Genomic DNA, 12,587 nt, shown 5'->3' with positions numbered 1-12,587 from the left:
CCATCCATCGTTTCCTCAATATTCGCGTAATTTTTGCTGCGCGCAGCTTCGCGCTCCTGACGCGGCGAGTATAAACCAGGCTCTACACTCGAAGCGCTGCGCAGCTCAAACGAGAGTCGCGCGGTTTCGTTGTGCTTTCAGTTTCGTTTGCCGTTTGATGTTTCTCACATGCAACAGAAATGCAGCGCTTATGAGTTAAACAATGCGGTGGTCGCGCCAGTGCGACCGCTCACAAAATTTAGTCGCACCGGCAGAAAAAATTATCGCAAAATGCACCCACACTGGAGCACTGTGCTGGACAGTATTTATTTATCCTCAGTTGTGAATACGGTTATAGTGATAATTAAAATATGAAACGGTAATACTAACCGTGGGGTGTTTTTATCACGATTTATCGTCAAACCGGTAATCGTTACATCCCTAGTGTCTTTGCTGGATAAAAGTAAAAATCTTTTTTTTTTTGTCTTTCTTTCTTTTTTTTTTATTTAAATCTTACCCAAAACTTAGTGTAGCGTATCACAGTTTCAGCAAAAATCGCAAAAAAACAAACAAACAAAAAAACATTTTTAACATTGATAATAATCAGAAATGTTTCTTGAGCAGCAAATCAGCATATTTTCAGTTGTAGTAATATTTCGCAATATTACTGTTTTTACTGTATTTTTGATCAAATAAATGCGGCTTTGATGCGCAAGAGACTTATTTCAAAAACATCTTACTGCCCCCAAAACTTTGCTGTGTATCAGTTTACAAGTTCTACATTTAATGCATTGTTTTTATAGTGTTTTTTAGAATTCAAATCTTCTCATTTAAGTTAGAAGTATTTTAATACTTTAAATGACATCACCTTGAGGCGCCCTTGAAAGGTTGCTGAGGGCCGCTAGTGGACCCCGGCCCCCTGATTGAGTACCACTTCTTTACACTGTTTACAAACCAGTAGCACAGGAAGTCTCTCTTTAACAGCTAAAGCCCTACACTGCGGTGTGTGTGTGAGTGTGAGTGAGTGAGTGAGTGAGTGAGGAGAGTGTGTGAGAGTGTGTGAGAGAGTGTGTGAGAGTGTGAGAGAGTGTGTGAGAGTGTGTGAGTGTGAGAGAGTGTGTGAGTGTGAGTGTGTGTGTGGAAGAGAGAGAGCCTCACAAACTCACGCTCCGTGCTGAGCCTGCATTGACTCTTGAGTGTGCTGCAGACAGTGAAGGACACTGTGTAAAGTGAGCTGATCAGGCAGCTGGCTGCAGCTGAAATCAACATCACTCTCAGACCTGCCCCCTACTGTCTGTTTGCAGTTTCATTTGGTGACACTAATGCAGGAATTACACATTTAAAGGAATAGTTCATAAAAATTTGCTGAAAATGTACTCACTCTCAGGCCATCCAAGATGTAGGTGAGTTTATTTCTTCATCAGGTTTGTAGAAATGTAGCATTGCATCAGTGTCTCAGCACTGGATGCTCTGCAGTGAATGGGTGCCATCAGAATGAGAGTCCAAACAGCTGATAAAAACATCACAATAATCCACAAGCAATCCACAGTACTCCAGTCCATCAGTTAACGTCTATTACAAACACATGAAATTAAAATGTTTGTGTCTGTAAGAAACAAATCCATCAAGATGTTTTTAACTTCAGTCCATTGTTTCTGGCAGTCCATAATCCATACTAGCACTTTCACCAGTGAGAAAGTCATCTTGTCTGAATCAGGAGAGAAATCAAGCACCGTTTACAATCAAAATCAGTCCATAAAAAAAGCTCTAAACAAATATGTGGGTGGATTTTGATGTGAGAGAGAACAGGAGATTGACTTTTTCTTTTATTTCTGATTATTATGGACTTTTGGCCAGAAGCGACAAGTTAAAACATCTTAATGACGTATTTGTTTCATACAAACACACAGCTTTTGTCTTCACAAGACATTAATTGATAAACCGGAGTGGTGTGAATTATTGTGATGTTTTCATCAGATGTTTGGACTCTCATTCTGATGGCACCCATTCACTGCAGGGCATCCATTGCTGAGACACTGATGCAATGCTACAGATCTGATGAAGAAACTAACTCATCCTAATCTTGGATGGCCTGAGTATGAGTACATTTCAGTAAATGTATATTTTTGGGTGAACCAATAATTTAAGTTTTTAATAAATCCATAGTGTATTTATAGATAAATGAATCTCCCATAATAAAGTATGTAAGGTCATTTTCACTTTCGTTCGTGTGTTCTTCAGATTTCACGGCTGACCTAAAGGTCTCGGGTCCAGGCTTTGAACATGCTGTGTTTGTTTGTTTGTTTGTGTTGTAGAACTCTGTCTTTCAGAACGGCGAGGTAGGGGACGATAGTTTGACATATTTCCCGTCTGACTAACATGTGGAAATGTGTCCTCTCACACCCTTCTCCTCAGAAACAGACTCCTGTCGACCCGTGTGTTTCTTACTAATGATCTGTGCATCCGTCACCACCATCCCTCAGACGTTACCTGTGGAGACTGCTGGTGTTTAGCTGTAGTCTGGTTGAATCTGTTGAATGCTGGTGGTCCTGCACCCGTTCCCCTTCCTCTTTGGAATGAATCTCTGTGGTCAGAAGAACATTTATCAGTTGCCACTGTCCACCACCAATCAAAATCACAATAAGGCAGTTTTTGACTTCTGTTATGCAGCCAGAATGATGAAATAAAGAAATAAGAGGCCATTCCTTACAGTGATTTTACTAGAGTTAAGAAATGTTCACAGGTGCACAAGAAGCAGTGATAAAATCATTGTAACACAGCTAATGGTTTCTTGCTTTTATTAAAAAAAAAAACAATATGATGAAACCTTCAACAGCAGTATGTATTGGTCCGTTCACATCAAGGACAATAACTATAAAGGTAAAGTTTTAATATCATGTCAGAGAATAATGATGTCTACTGTTACAATATTGTTGGAATCACCAAAGTCCTTTTAAGACAAGTCATGTCACTGGGCAGCCATCTTGGAAACGCCTCTCGGGCATGCAAGTGCAGCTTCTATCTCTTTGAATGGGGAAACATCAAATTCTCCAAAGCTGTTCACTAAGCTTACAATTAAATTTCATATTTGAAATCATGAGAGTGTGAGAGAGTGTGTGAGAGAGTGTGAGAGAGAGTGTGAGAGAGAGTGTGTGAGAGTGTGTGAGAGAGTGTGTGAGAGTGTGAGAGAGTGTGTGAGAGTGTGTGAGTGTGAGAGAGTGTGTGAGTGTGAGTGTGTGTGTGGAAGAGAGAGAGCCTCACAAACTCACGCTCCGTGCTGAGCCTGCATTGACTCTTGAGTGTGCTGCAGACAGTGAAGGACACTGTGTAAAGTGAGCTGATCAGGCAGCTGGCTGCAGCTGAAATCAACATCACTCTCAGACCTGCCCCCTACTGTCTGTTTGCAGTTTCATTTGGTGACACTAATGCAGGAATTACACATTTAAAGGAATAGTTCATAAAAATTTGCTGAAAATGTACTCACTCTCAGGCCATCCAAGATGTAGGTGAGTTTATTTCTTCATCAGGTTTGTAGAAATGTAGCATTGCATCAGTGTCTCAGCACTGGATGCTCTGCAGTGAATGGGTGCCATCAGAATGAGAGTCCAAACAGCTGATAAAAACATCACAATAATCCACAAGCAATCCACAGTACTCCAGTCCATCAGTTAACGTCTATTACAAACACATGAAATTAAAATGTTTGTGTCTGTAAGAAACAAATCCATCAAGATGTTTTTAACTTCAGTCCATTGTTTCTGGCAGTCCATAATCCATACTAGCACTTTCACCAGTGAGAAAGTCATCTTGTCTGAATCAGGAGAGAAATCAAGCACCGTTTACAATCAAAATCAGTCCATAAAAAAAGCTCTAAACAAATATGTGGGTGGATTTTGATGTGAGAGAGAACAGGAGATTGACTTTTTCACTGGAGGAAGATTATTATGGACTTTTGGCCAGATGTTCACTAAGCTTACGATTAAATTTCATATTTGAAATCACCAATGAAATCTGACAACAACTGTGTCATAAATGTTGTTTCTTTTGCTCAAATAGCGTTATAAAAAGCTTATTTCTCAGGCTAGATCAGCCAGTCTCACGTCTCAAGAGCACGTCTCAGAGCGCTGACTGTTTCTATAGCAACCGGGACTTCTAACGGCAGCTGCAGTGACGCGCTGACTTTAACGATTAGCGATTGGCTCTTTCATTCGGAAGGCGGGGCTTCCTGCGATTGAGCGGCCATATTGAGCGTTGCATTTTTCCCCATTCAAAACCATACGAGTGACGCGTCTTGGGCATTCTATAGTCTTTGGAATCACTGATTTTTTGTTTGTGTGTTTTTTTTCACAAGCCAGTTTAGCGCAAACCCCGCCTTCAGCTAATTCTAAAGATTCTGATTGGTCATCGCAGTATTGATAATGCTGAAACAAATGCTAACCCCAACATTAACCATAACCATAATCATTGTAAGAGAATAGTGATGTCTACACTAGGATCTATAACGATAACCACCGAGAAACTACGTCATTGGAATTATTTTCAGACAGTCTTTTACAAAAAAAATTGTCCACAAACCAGTTCAGCGCAAACCCCGCCTCCAGCTGTTTGTGAAGTTCATTGGCAATGTTATTCACTGTGCGGATTGCCAACAAAACACTGAAACAAATACTAACTCCTAACCTTAAAGGTAGGGTAGGCGATTTCGGAGAGGTCAGCATTGAAAGCATAAGATCCCACCCTCCCTGCAAAATCACTCTCCAAAGCCACGCCTCCAAAACACATGCAACGCTGTCAGATTACCTCATGTCTCATTCACCGGTGACAAAACATTGCCGTACAGTGCTTAATATTACAATAATAGCGCCGTCCATTCTCGCACGGTCTGCAATAGCGCAATCAACGCGCTGATGAGGTATAATGTCTGTGCGAACAGGGAGCGTGAAGGTATGCAAATACATACGTTGATGCATACATACATAGGCAGGTAGGACAGCCTATAGTAGCCCTCAACCAAGGGAACATTTTATGGTCCTATGCCTTCCACAGATTATATAAAATACATTTAGACCACTTAACTTATTGATTGCTATCGGGATGTGAAGAGATTTTCAACCAGCGTAAGAAAAAATGTTTTTGAACCAAATCACCTACCCTACCTTTAACCTGAACCTCAGTGTAGTGTTGGGAAGACATCCTGATAGATAGCATTACTGTTTGCCGTGATCAGAATTCAAAGGCTGCATCCTTCGAAGGACACAGACTTTGAAGGCTGTGAAGGTCGGACCGAACATTAATATACGGGACGGTCTAGGATTGATTTTGTTAACTAGCAACTGTGACAGCTGCAGGTGACGAGCGGCAGTAATTAGGTTGACTTGAGAAAGCCAACCTACTGATCTGCTACTTAAGCTTTTTATTATTATTCTTCTTAGACTAAATTTCTGAACGCTACTCCTCCTAGAGCTTTCAAGCTAGAACCACCAAACCCAGCCCAGCTCTTCAGACTGATCTGACTTAGTGTGCTTTATCTTTTCAGACTGATCCGACTTATGGTTTTCATAAAAATGAAGATTAAAAATCATAAAAATCCCATAGACTTACATTGAAAAGTCTTGGCTCATCTGAACATTCCGTCAAACTCCAACTGTCAAAATTCAAATCTAAACACACTGAAGCCCATTAGACTCAATCAGACTTGCCTTCTATGTACTATTTCTAACCCATTTAAACTCATTCAAACTCATCTATCTATCTATCTATCTATCTTAGAGACATGTTAATCATGCTATAAACATGCTAATCATGTTAGAAACATGCTAGTAACTTGCTAACCATGCCAGCAACATGCTAGTAGCATGCTAATCATGCTAGAAACATGCTAACAACATGTTAGTAACTTGCTAATCATGCTAACAGCATGCTAATCATGTTAGAAACATGCTAGCGACATGCTAGTAATTTTGCTAATCATGCTAGTCACTTGCTAGTCATGCTAGCGACATGCTAGTCACTTGCTAATCATGTTAGCAACATACTAGCAACACGTTAGTAAAATGCTAATCACGGTAGAAACAGGCTAATCATGCTAACAACATGCTAGAAACATGCTAGCGACATGCTAGTAACTTGCTAATCATGCTAGCAACATGCTAGTCACTTATTAATCATGCTTAGCAACATGCTAGCAACATGCTAGTCACTTATTAATCATGCTAAAAACATGTTATCAACATTTATCTAATCTATCTAAATTTTCAAACTTCAGGCATTTACAACTGCTTTAAACTTTCAGGCTAGGCTTTCTCAAGCCAACCTAAAGTTTGTCTTGATGAACTTTTTTATCTAGTGTTTATACTGGAATAAATTTTTAAAAAAAGATATTCAACAGTCTTAAAACTAAACGGGGTTCACAACCTGTCTAAATATGTTCACCTTAGTCCATTTCTGTACATGAGTAAAAATCACATCTCAGTAGGATTTCAACAGTAAACAGCTTTAAAGTTTTTTTTTTTTTTCCTTTCTTACATTTGTGAATTTGTATCGTTAGACAGCATTCGTCGCACCACGGTGACACAATCGGCCTTCGAAGGATGCACCCTCTGAATTGGGACTTAGCTATTGAGTTGGCCAGTAAAATCGGCTATGGGTGGGGTTTGCGCTGAACTGGTTTGGGGAAAAAATGGCATTTTTTTTTCAAGCTGCCAATTGATTGAAAACTTTAACATCCCATCAAAGTCCACCAGACTTACAGGCACTCAAGCATTTAAAACGGCGGAAAACATAACTGCGGCGCGCTTATAATAAACAGCACGTTACCATTTGTTGGTGTGAATGCTAATATGGTTATCGTTATAGCTATCATTCTTGGTGTGAACAGGACTAAACTATAAGCAGTTTACGATTGCCTAGAAACTGTTGTCTTGTTACTATTAGAAATGCAGACTTGTACTAATCTATGGTTCAGAGTTTAGCTGTCCACTGTTTTCTCAATATGACCTCTGATATTTCCCAAGGGTACCCAGTGAAGGAGAGGCTCACGGTCGGCCGTACAGTTTGAGGTGAGGTTTTTATAGATCCTCTGTCTTATGTGAGATTGTTGCTTGTGGGGTATTTGTTGTTGCCCCTTCAGGTCAGTCGACAAGAGTCTGTGTTGATTTAAATGGTTCAGATAACCAATGTACAGTATCTGTGTGAGATTTCTGATTGTTTGGTGTATTTTGCATGTTTTCTAATCATTGAGAGTCGTCTTCTGTCTTTCTAACACAGATTTCAACCCTCTAAACAACCTTGCTCATTTCGCAGTCCAGTTAAATTAGGATGCACTGATACTGAAATATCTTAACTCAAATAAGCAAAAACAGACATCCAACATCATCCCGCAGATGTATAATAGCAACCAATTTTACTATATATACAAAATATAATTGTGGGTCTAATGTACTGTATGTTTTGTTTTAGCTTTATTGGCCACAGATTTTTTTTACCACGCACCTTATTGGTTTTGTAAGGTTGCTCCAAAAAAGGCCCATTTACACCAAAATCAATAAATATTCAGATGACTATAACAATATGTGACCCTGGAGCACAAAAGCAGTCTTAAGTCGCTGGGGTATATTTGTAGCAATAACCAACAATACATTATATGGGTCAAAATTATAGATTTTTCTTTTATGCCAAAAATCATTAGGATATTAAGTAAAGATCATGTTCCATGAAGATATTTTGTAAATTTCCTATCGTAAATATATCAAAACTTAATGTTTGATTAGTAATATGCATTGCTAAGAACTTCATTTGGACAACTTTAAAGATGATTTTCTCAATATTTTGATTTTTTTGCACCCTCAGATTCCAGATTTTCAAGATTATTGTGCAATCCTAACAAACCATACATCAATGGAAAGCTTATTTATTCAGCTTTGTATAAATCTCAATTTCGAAAAATTGACACTTAAGACTAGTTTTGAGGTCCAGGGTCACATTTATTCGCATCCACACAATGGATGGTAATATTCTGTTTATTATAAGTGCACAATGCAGTTATGTTGTCTGGCTGAACCTCTTTAATTCAAGGAGATTCTGATTGACCAAAAAAATCACTCTTGAAAGTGTTTCGACCATATTGTTCCTTTGTGTTATCAGTATGTATTTGTGAGGAGGACTTTGCTATTAATAGAAAATTGTAATAATTATTAAAACTTTATAGGTATAATTATCGTGCTTGGTGTGAGCGGCCCTTAAAAGTCTGTTCACACTAACAACGATCATAACGATAACTATAACGTACAAACCAACATGCAATTAAATTTGTTTATTTTAAGTGCGCACTCCGAGGCAGACAGTAGTGAAGTATTTTTACTCTGCCCTAAAAGTGCATTTTTCAAGTGTGTACTTTATCAGTGTTTTTCTTTAGAAAACTTTTACTTCACAACATTCCAAAGCATAATATTGTACTTTTTACTGCACTACATTTCATATTAAATAGCATTTAATACTTAATTACATTAAAAATCTAGTACTTTCTTACTTTTACTCGAGTAAAAATAATTCAAAGTTTTACTTGAGTACAAGAAAGTGCTACTTTTTTTAATGTTCTTAAGTGTTAAAGGTAAAAAAGTACAAAAAAAAAAAAAATTATTTATGAAATGTAGTGCAGTAAAAAGTACGACATTATGCTTTGGAATGTATTGAAGTAAACGTTCTCTAAAGAAAAACACTGATAAAGTACAGATACTTTTTAAATTTACTTGAGTAAAGTAAAAGTACTTCACTACTGTCCACGTCTCACGTACTGCAGTTTTGTCGTCTGCCAACTTTTAAGGATGAATTCTGATTGGCTGTCAATGTTTTCTTCGGTTAGAAAAATTGTTCTGAAAGTAATTCCAACAATACTGTCCTATTTAGTCGTTATCGTTATAGCTGTAGTGTGGACATTGCTATTCTCATAGAATTAGAGTGATTATTAAAACTTTGTAGTTATAATTATCATATTTGATGTGAACGGCCCTTAAAGGTCTTTTCACACTGATAATAATAATCACAATGATAACTAAATTAGCGCACAAACCAACATTTGATCAAATTGTTTATTATAAGTGCCTACTGCAGTTTTGTCGTCTGCCTCTTTAAAAGCTCAAGTGCTTTAAAGTTGAATGGATTCTGATTGGCTGTCAATGTTTTTATTATTCATTAGTTGGAAAATCGTTCTGAAAGTGATTACAATGATATCGTTCCTCTGTCCTTATTGTTGTAGTTGTAGTGTGGACATTGCTATTCTCTGAATTTTAACAATTGTTAAAACTATAATTATAATGATCATATTTGATGTGAATGGCCCTTAAAAGTCTTCACACCAATAATGAAATCATAATACTAACTATATTAGTGTACAAACCAGCTTTGATAGAATTGTTTAAGTGAGCTCTGAAGTTTTGGCACAGTAAGTGCTGAAGATCTTTAAAAGATGGATTCTAATTGGCTGTCATTGTTTTAATGGTTGGAAAAACAATTGGAAAAATTGTTCTGAAAGTGATTTCAATAGTATCGTTCATCTGTGAGATGATATATCTACTGCTATAGCTGTAGTGTGGATTTCACTATTCTCATTAAACGATTATTAAAAATGTATAGATGTTATCCTTGGTGTGAACAGCCTTTAAAAACCTGTTCGCAACTATAACGATAACTATAACAATACGGAGTGTCTATTTACACTAAATAGCCCGCCTTGTTGGCAGAAGCTATTTACACTAACTCCGCCCACAGACGTGTGATTGGGCTACTCAACACTACAAAAGACGATCATCTTATGGCGCTTTTCCACTGCATGGTACGGCTCGGTACGGTTCACTTTTGGGGGGTTTTCCACTGGGTACGCAAACCGAGCCGAGCCGTGCCGAGCCGAGTCATACCACGCAGTGAAAAAGCGCCATAAAACCGCTCCAGTCTCGTAGGTGGTATTGCTAGTGCCGTGGTCTTTTGACACGATCGACCCAAGTTCGAATCCACCTTCTGCCGAACTTTTTTTTTTTCTTTTTTCAAATCGCATATCACTTCGGAAAGGCATTTATTTTCAATAAAAAAGAAGGAAATAATCGAAAAGTTAAGTACAAATAAAATAAAGAATCAGGTAGGATTTAATAATTTGAATTAAAATTATCATTTACACTCAATACGTTATTATTGCATACTGTTTTATAATGTACTACACTACTAAGGTGCAGATAATTGCCACTATTTGCGATAAGTAGTATAAATCGCAGAAAATCCTGTTATTTTAAAATAGGTCCGGAAGTATTCAGACACTGACTGAGTTTTTGTTCTTTTGCCTTTATACACCACTACAGTGGATTTTAAATAAAACAATCAAGATGTGATTGAAGTGCAGACTTTTAGCTTTATTTTAAGAGGTTCCACAAAAACATGAGATTTACCATTTAGGAGTTACAGCCATTTTAAGCAAAGTACCTCCGAGTTTTTGTTCTTTTGCCTTTATACACCACTACAGTGGATTTTAAATAAAACAATCAAGATGTGATTGAAGTGCAGACTTTTAATCAAAGTACCTCCATTTACAGGGGCTCAATAGTATTTGGACAAAGTGACATAATTGTAAATATAAGCACAATTTTAATACTCGGATGAAAATCCTTTGCAGCCAATGGCTGCCTGTAGTCTGGAGCCCATGCACATCACCAAATTCTGAGTTTCCTCCCTGGAGATGCTTTGCCAGGTCTTCACTGCAGCCACCTCGAGGTCTTTCTGCCTTCAGTCTTGTCTTCAGTAACTGAAAAGCATGCTCTGTTGGATTGAGATCAGGAGACTGATTCGGCCATTGAAGAATATTCCATTTCTTTGCCTTCAAAAAGTCTCGAGTTGCTTTCGCGGTATGTTTAGAGTCATTATCCATCTGCACTGTGAAAGCTGCATCCTATCAGTTTTGTAGCATTGGCTGAATGTGAGCAGAGCGTATAGCCTTAAAGAGCTCAGAATTCATCCTGCTACTTCTGTCAGCAATAAACAGCAGTGAGTCCGTTCCATTGGCAGCCATACGTGCCCATGCCATGACACCATGTTTGACACTTGATGTGGTGTGCTTTGGATCGTGAGCTGTTCCTCTCTTTCACCATACTTTTCTCTTCCCATCAGTTCGGTACAAGTTAATCTTGGTTTCATCAGTCCAAAGAACCTTATTCCAGAACATGGGAGGCTTTTTAGATGTTTTCTGGCAAAGTCTAATCTTGCTTTCCTGTTCTTGAATGTTACCAGTGGTTTGCACCTTGTTGTAAACCCTCTGTATTTGCATTCATGGAGGCGTCTCTTGATTGTAGATTTGGCAATGATGTGCCTACCTCCTCCAGAGTATTCTTGATTTCTGTTGACGATATTGAAGGGGTTTGTCTTCACCAAGGAAAGGATTCTGCGATCATCCACTTTAGTTGTCTTCCGTGGTCTGATGTTGTTGAGCTCACCAGGGCTTGCTTTCTTCTTAAGAACGTAGCCAACCGTTGGTCTGGCCACACCTAAGGTTTTTGCTATCTCTCTTATAGATTAATGTTGTTTTTCAGCTTAATGATGGCCTCCTTCACTTTCATCGAGATCTCCTTGGACTTCATATTGGTAGCACCAGTCAAACAGCTTCCAAATGCCAATTTGATACCTCAAATCGACTCTTTTATCTGCTTAATTTGTCTTGAAGTAACGAGGGAATGGACAATTAACCTCTTCTTAGTCAACTGTCCAAATACTATGGAGCCCCTGAAAATGGAGGCACTTTGCTTAAAATGTCTGTAACTCCTAAATGGTAAATGTCATGTTTTTGTGGAACCTCTTAAAATAAAGCTAAAAGTCTGCACTTCAGTCACATCTTGATTGCTTTATTCCAAATCCATTGTAGTGGTGTATAAAGGCAAAAGCACAAAAACTCTGAATACTTCCGGACCTGACTGTAGTTATTTGCACTTAGTGCAAATAGCTGCCTCCAATAACAATAACATTATTAGTGCATAAAACAATGCTCTATAATGTGTTGTTCATTATATATGTGACCCTGGACCACAAAACCTGTCTTAATTGTCAATTTTTCAAAATTGAGATTTATACATCATATGAAAGCTGAATAAATAAGCTTTCCATTGATGTATGGTTTGTTAGGATAGGACAATATTTGGCTTGAGATACAACTATTTGAAAATCTGGAATCTGAGGGTGCAAAAAAATCAAAATATTGAGAAAATCACCTTTAAAGGGGTCATATGATGCGATTTCAATTTTTCCTTTCTCTTTGGAGTGTTACAAGCTCTTGGTGCATAAAGAAGATCTGTAAAGTTGCAAAGACTAAAGTCTCAAATCCAAAGAGATATTCTTTATAAAAGTTAAGAGTCAGCCACGCCCCCCTAAAACGGCTCGTTCTAACACGCCCCCACATACCTACATCACGATCTGGGAAGATTTGCATAAAGCCGCCCAAATGTTCACGCAAAGAAAGAAGGCGTAACTTTATTGTAGCTGCCACCGTCATGTCGTGGAGACGCTGCGTGTTTCGTTGTGAAAGCGAAACTACTTTATTTGGTCTTCCAAAAGAGGATGATATCCGCTTCGTCATGCCT

At 38.2% G+C, this 12,587-nt stretch overlaps 1 protein-coding gene across 1 annotated transcript in view; it reads left to right on the top strand.

The window, feature by feature from the left end:
- The window catches only part of LOC107732235 (MAP/microtubule affinity-regulating kinase 1), a 65,560-nt gene that overhangs the window by 51,983 nt on the left and 990 nt on the right, over positions 1–12,587 (top strand). The window lies entirely within an intron of this gene.

Source organism: Sinocyclocheilus rhinocerous, unplaced genomic scaffold (assembly GCF_001515625.1).
Source record: "Sinocyclocheilus rhinocerous isolate Xijiao unplaced genomic scaffold, SAMN03320098_v1.1 scaffold909, whole genome shotgun sequence".
NCBI classification, from domain to species: Eukaryota; Metazoa; Chordata; class Actinopteri; order Cypriniformes; family Cyprinidae; genus Sinocyclocheilus; species Sinocyclocheilus rhinocerous.
The sequence above is the reverse complement of the archived record's forward strand: the minus strand, read 5'-3'. Positions and strand labels throughout refer to the sequence as shown.